This window comes from Marmota marmota, unplaced genomic scaffold, assembly GCF_001458135.2.
Source record: "Marmota marmota marmota unplaced genomic scaffold, marMar, whole genome shotgun sequence".
NCBI lineage: Eukaryota > Metazoa > Chordata > Mammalia > Rodentia > Sciuridae > Marmota > Marmota marmota.
In genome coordinates, this window is record NW_025999944.1 from 6,541,971 (window position 1) to 6,549,161 (window position 7,191).

Genomic DNA, 7,191 nt, shown 5'->3' on the forward strand with positions numbered 1-7,191 from the left:
CCCCCCCCCCCCCCCCCCCCCCCGCATATTCTGAGGTCATACAACTGAAGATTGAAAAGAAATTCCATTTGTGAAGGAGAACACAGTATTAAATAGGAAATTGTTGGGCTTCGATGTAGCTCAGTGGCAGGGCCCAGCATGCATGAGGCCCCAGTTCAGTCACCGGAAACACAAATGAGAAGTTGTCTTTGGCAGGACCAATTTAGAAGGAAATTTAGTAGAAAGAATCTAACTCGGATTACATTTTTAGACAATGAAAGTTCTAGTTCTCTATTCCTCTGGTTCACTAACTCATCAAAGTTTAAATTCTATTATTTAATAAATAATTGTGTTTCATTAAAATGTACCAGCCCTGCATGTTTTCCTGAATATGAAACTGAGACTGCTTGGTTCTGTGAAAATGGTACCTGGCTATCAATGGCTTATAGACCTTAAAGGTTACATGCTTAAACCAATGAAACAAAAAGTAATTAATTGTTCCTTATTTTTCTTTCTACTACTTCATTACATTGTCTTTCCTTTCTGTTTTCATCACTCCTTGCTCTTATTTTCTCCACTTTCACCGCTAATAAAAGTATATTTAGAAACACATCATGATGGCTTTCAATGAGTATCGTGTCCCTGGGATTAAAGAGTGCAGGATGTATCTTCACATATCAAGGAAACTAAGAAAACTAAGAGAAAAAAAAAAAGAGATTACAAAAAATCTCCAAAATGTGAAAATCGCCTTACCCTGTTACCCCTTCCTCTTTCACTTTGGGGCTATTCCTCAGAAGAGAAGTTAATCTTGGACACCAGCCTTAGATTCATGACAGGTGAGTCTCAGGCCAGTGTTGCCTCTGAGTTGCAATCTGTTTGGTCCTCAGTTGCTGTATGAATTGTATTTAATTTTTCCAAGATTAGATTTGAAAAATCTGTGTTCATTAAAAAAAAAAAAAATCCTTTGGGTAAGGTCCAGTCCCCCAGGGTGTGGATCCTTGACACAGAGCAAGGAAATTAACAGATTGATCCTCTTCATCTTCTGTGCCTCCTTCCAACGTAGATAAGTAACAGAAGCAGTTCACAGACCTGTTCTGAATAGGCCTTGCTTGTGAATTAGAAAGATGCCCAAGCCCTCTCCTCGCCTTTGCATCCTACCTGGGGAAAGCATGAGAATAAAAGCCCTGGGCAAGGGTCTGAGTGAAGAAGAAGGCGCAGGCCATTCGCCAGTAACCCCACCGCTGCACATTCCTGCCAGGGACACGAGAGAAAATAAGATTCTGCTGCCGGCTTTACGGAATTTATTCCCTGAGTGGGGTAGTAAAGACCAAAGAGAGAGAGGTATTCAAAAACACAAGGTAGTATATTCTGAATGCCAAATAGGACAGAGAGGATAAGCCTTCTCTAGAGAAAGAAAACAGGGTGGGAGCTGGCGGGCTTGGGCCAGGCTCTGCAGAAGAGGGGACTGAGCCTGGCCACTGTGGGTCACCCCAGCTCCTCTGTTCACTGCGGGAGGTTTCAGGAGAGGCCTGGGACTTTGGAATGCAGAGAAACAAAGGAGCATATCTAGGGCCAGAGTCATATTTTACAAATCAAAGTTAGTATGGGGGAATTGGGGAACTGCATTCAGGTGAGAAAGGGGTGTGGGGTGAGGGGGCTGCTTACATCTGTACCTAGGATCCTTACCTTAGATCCATTGGCTGGCCTCAGGGTTTTTTTGTTTGTTTGTTTGTTTGTTTTCACACCAGAGGGGCAATGGGCCAAAGTCACAACCAGGCTCCAGAGAGGTCCATCTCCCCCAATAGCAGGAGGACCCAATCCTCAGGCTCGAGGACCACAGCAGGAGCCCACATCTGTGTTCCGCCCCACCCCCATTGCTGTCGCATCTATATTTGGCTGGCCTTAAAAACAAACAAAAGGATAACAGCAAAACCTACTCCTCGTGCAGTCCATGTGGCTTTCCTTTCAGACAAGGAAGTTTGAGCGTCACCAGAGATTCCTAAAGGAGAGTGAAGAAAAACTCTCTTCTCCCATCTCTCACTCTCTGCCCAGCAGGAGCGCTTTAAAACACGTCCCTCCCCGGGCCCAGCTCCTCCACCCCCAGCTGCCAGCCTTCCATCTCTGTAATCTCTCCTCCGCACTGAAAGCTGCCCCTTTTTGTGTGCCTCCTACCGACGACTGCTTATCCTCCCGGGGCTTTTACCGGGGAGCGCTCTGTAAGCAATCAGCCTCTTATCTGCGGCTGCCTTCAGTCCCATCACTCCAGCCACCTCTTAATGTTCACAAGTTCCCCAAATGGGAAGTAATTGACCTCTAAACAAAACAAAAAAGCTCTCAGAGAGATAGCAGAGGTTCCTTTCCCGGCTGTCCCAGGGCTAGGGGTTCTCACCTAGGCCAGGTGGATAAGTCAATAAATCTGCAGACTTCTTGGCTCCCTGTCCTTTCTCTCTGGTCCCAGCCCCCCTGCAAACCAGCTCCTCTGATCCCATCTGCAAATCGGGCGGAGCACGAGTCTACCCAGCTCACAGAGTTGCCTGGGGTGTGGGTATTTCTTTCATAATGTTATCATTATTATGATTAAGCATATGATTTAGGGAGCATACTCAAATCTTTTGGAAATTCCATTTGAAAATAATTTATGATGCTCGCTATATATTTTTTCCTATCCACATGCCTCCTCCCTTCCCCTCCCTCCCCTTTACCCAATCCAAAATTCCTCCACTCATCCCATGCCCCACTCCCATTATAGATTGGCATCCACTTATCAGAGTAAACAATCAGCCTTTGATTTGGGGGAATTGTCTGACTTTTAGCATGATATTCTGCAACTCCATCCATTACCTGCAAATGCCATAATTTTATTCTCTTATTGCTGTGATGCTCGGTGTTTATGCCAACTCTATTATTATCAGCTCCCCAACTAGCCCCTTTTCTTTTTTACAAAACAAGAGAACTCCCAGGAGTAAAGGCTGTGTTCCTTCCTCCTCTTCCCCTGAAGAAGCAGTCTTACAAAAGAGATAGTGGTGGCAGTTTCAGAGTTTTCTCAGTTCAACCAGAAACATGCTCTGTGACCTTGAATCAGCCTCCTAACCTCTCTGGGCTTGCCTCCACATCTATAAAATTGAGGATCTTTGAGACTAGTACTCTGACTTGAGGTGGCTCGCTCTTGATGTCACATGCCCTAATCATATATTCAATAGAGTACACAAAGCGTTGATCTACAGTCTAGAGAACAGCTGTAAAGTGAACACAGATGGGATTTCCATGCAAAGCAAGAAATGGGCTTCCATCTTCCCAGCTGCCTTCTCCACACACACCCCCAGATTGCAACCCCCTTTCCCTCTCCTTTCCCAGAGGAGGTATCAGCTGTTCTGACTTCTGAGATGATCATTTTCAGGCTTCTCTTTATAGATGTGCTCATACAGACACACCCCTTAGCAACATGGTTCCATTTCTCCTGGTTTCAAATGTTACCTTGATAGAATCATCCTGCACACATTCTTTTGTGATTTGCTTCCTTGGTTCAATCGATCTTTGTGTGATTTCTCCATACCGTTGTGTGTAGCTTTCATTGTGAGCTGGTTTCCATTGCCGATTCTATGGCATGAAATGCATGTACATCAATGTATGTGTTAACTGAAAAATGTGGTCAGTGACCTTTCTCAGAGGGCAGCTGTGCCACAGCTGGAATCTGTCCTGGGCTCTTCTGCTATTTCTGCAGCCTTCCAGCGGTATCCCGGACCCTGGCAACCGCTGCACAGTTTCACTCGGGACTCACCACCTCCCTCGGAGCAGAGTAGTTGGCCCTCTGATCCAGTCAACTTTGTGTGTGTGTGTGTGTGTGTGTGTCTATTTTTTGATTCAGAAAGTACCAAAAAGCAAAACTTGAATATCCCTCACCTTGAGTCCTCTGTTGAACCCATGAGAATGAAGGATGTGTGGGCATGAAGTGTGTCAAGTCCGAGGTGAGTTAAAGCACATGGGAGGTGTGTACAGGTCAAGCCCTCCAGCCCCTGGGACTTGAGCATCAGAGGATCCTGGTATCCAAAGCGGGAGGATGTCCTGCAACCAATCCCCTGAGGATACCGGGGACCAGCAAGATGCCCCCCATCCACAGAGGAAGCCTCCAAGGGCCAAAACAATGACAGCCACACTGTGAGTTAGTGGTGGAATTGGAACCAACCCCTGAGCCTCTTCTGTCCTCTGGCCCTGGGTTTCCACCCCCGAATACTTGGCAGAGAGTTTAGGTTCTTAGACAGATCAGATTACTATGAAGTACCTCCATTTTCTTTATGTCTTCAGCGAAAGCTCCATAAATGGAGTAGAAGTCTTTTTGGAAAGATTAAAAGAGATAAATTGGGGCTGGGGGTGCAGCTGGGTGGTAGAGCGTATGCTTAGCATGGGAGAGGCCCTGGGTTCCCTCCCCAGCACCAAACAAAGAAAAGGGGGGGTGGTAAATAGAGAGCAAGAGCAGGAGGGTGGGAGGGTGAAGGTGCACTGCACCCCTGTGCCCTGGGCACACTGTGCCTGTGGGCTCTGGCTCTGCGTTCCTGTTCCCATTTCTGTGCACGTTTTCTGCTTCACGTGGAACCTCCAGGGACACCGACTCACGTATCAGGGTGGCCAGCCCTTGGGGGGGCACATTCAGCCCTGAGCTGTTTCTCTTCCTCAGCTCCAGCCCCCGCCCCCCAGCCCCCCATGCAGCGGGACAGAGCTTCCTAGAAACACTCCGCCTTCCTCTCAGACTGTTTAGGCTCCTCCAAACCCCACCCCCATTTCACCCTGAGAGAGATGTGGTCTCAGTGACACAGTCCAGACTCTGCCATAGGAAAAGCAAAGACATGCCTGCGGCCCCCACCACAAATCTCAGAGCGCTTTCTAAGTCCCCTTGGGGCCCGGCTCATAAGCTGGCTTCAGTCAAACCTGTCTCCTCCCCATCTCTGCCTCCTTGACTCCTGCCCCCTCCTGTCACCAGCCCAGCCTAATCCCCTGAAGCCCATGGGCCCAGGAAATTGGGATCCTCAGCGGAGACCTGAGTGGGCCAGAGGGACCTTTCCTTTCATGGCTCCTGTCTCGCCTTCCTCCGCAGGTCCTGGTCACTCTCCGTGGGAAGCCTGTCTTAGTGCCCAAATTGGACTGAGTCCCCTGGTGCTGGAGCACCTTGGTGGTCCCCATCTCAGTGCACTGACCCCTCAGGCCTGCTGCCCTCTCTAAACAACCAGCCTTGTGTCTGTGTGCTTCCAACAGACCTGCGCAGGTCCCAGAGAAGGGGCTGGTGTCATTTGCTGACTGATCACATGATCAAACAAGAGAATGTTGCTGTTTGATTCCCTGGCACAGCTCCACAGTGTCTGAGGTGAAGACCCAGGCTCTCCCCTTGGCAGCCAGAATCCTCCGGAAGAAGCCCCTTCCCTGTGTGGAGAGGCCCTGGCTCCTGGCAGGGGTGTCTGAGCCTCCATAACAGGGACCATGGCCCTGGTCCTGTTCAGGTTCCCACAAGTGGGGTAACTACGAAGGTCCTTATGTATTTCCAATCAAAGCATAAAGAAAAGGAGAAAGAAATCCCCGTGCTTTTCAACTTTGATTAACAAGTATCAGGAACATTTGACTGAGCATTTCAGGAGAATACAAGACCAGTCTCATCACAAGGGAACTTCTACTAAGTGTAAAGCCGTTTCCCCTTCACTGAGAGACTCGTTGGCATAACGTGGCCAGGAGAAAGAGGGCATCATTACCCCACACAGGAGCACCCCCAGGGAGCCCCAGTTCTGAATGGAGTAAGTGGAACACCTGTGCTGTGGCTCCTATCTGAAGACGTCCAACTGTCACCTCACAATCCTTAACCCCTTCCTTCCTTAGTAATTCAACCCCAAGTTTCAGCTAAGCACAAAGCTTCTTGGCAGAAGATTGTGTTTCCCAAATGCCTTTGCAGTTGGGAGTGGTCAAGTAATGATGTTAGGCGTAGCCCTCAGTGGGAGGGGCTTTCTCCCTCCTCTCTCTTCCTGCAGGTGAAATGGTGCAGCAGCAGCAGCTGTTTTAGATGATAAAGGAAACAAGATGGAAGAAGCCTAGATTCTCAGCTTCTGACACCAGAATATCAACTTTGTTCTGCTTATAGTCCAACTTTAAGATGAGGGAAAAGTTAACTTTTGTCTGTTTTAAAGCCACTGACTTCTTGGCCTTTGTTACAGTAGCTAAACATGTATCTCAACTGACAAAGAAGATAGATGGGTAGTTAGAAGAGCAACAGTAGATGTTTACAAGAGAGATCCAGCAAGTCAGAGTGGTCCAGAGAGCGCCATCAAAGAAAAGGGACTTGAGACAAGCCCCTTGGAAGGATATACTTTGGATGGGTGCAGGGGAAGGACAGGAAGTCTACATAAAGAGATGCAGAGAAGAACAAAGAGCACAAGGTGCACGGGAACCAAAGACTTTGGGGAGGTAGCCTTAGCTCCCAAATTAGCAGATGGAGGCTCCATGTGATTAAAAAATTTATCTCATCAGGCTGCGGCTGTAGCTCAGTGGTCGAGCGCCTGCCTAGCATGTGTGAGGCACTGGGTTTGACCCTCAGCAGCACATAAAAATAAATAAAGATATTGTGTCCATCTACAACTAAAAATTTTAAAAAAAAATTTAGCCCAAATCAACACCACTAAGAGATAGAAGTTGAGCCTCCAAAGTCTATTTCTATTATATTTTGTCACCTTTGATAATTGTTCCAAGGTACTGCTTCTTACTGTTATTTAACTAACAAGACACACAGTGGTCCTTGCCAATTTGCACCCAACACCTGTATTCTAACTAAAAGTGGTGCTTTTTGATCTTGAAGTTTTCATCCCAAGTTCACAGAGAGTAGATCAGAGTGAAAGGAACCCCTTCAGATGTTTGAGATGTATAATAAGATCTCAAGATGTCCGTGGGACTCTAAGAATCAGTCTGGTACACTTCGCCTTTCTGGGGGAGACTAAAGACACTGCTTGCAAAACCTAAACTTCCCACCAGGGGACGCCATCGCCTCCGGTTTCCTTGAGAAAGGGAATTCCCCTCGTTCCTTGGGCCTCCACCCAACACCTCTGCATTTGCCTCTGGGTAATGTTTCAGGTTTCTATCTCAGGTCAAGCCCTTTGCCTTCCTTTCTGGATACTGACAGTTGGGCATGAACAGGAGACAATGAGCCTGTGGATAAGGGCTCCGCAGACACTAGCTATTGCT

General features: G+C 47.7%; 1 non-coding gene across 1 annotated transcript; it reads right to left on the reverse strand.

Annotated features, from left to right (window-relative positions):
- Window positions 1–1,721: 1,721 nt before the first annotated feature.
- On the reverse strand, window positions 1,722–1,825 carry LOC125616404. Its single transcript, XR_007347042.1, has one exon. It is a non-coding gene; the product is annotated as a small nucleolar RNA U13 (small nucleolar RNA).
- Between the last annotated feature and the right edge of the window lie 5,366 nt (window positions 1,826–7,191).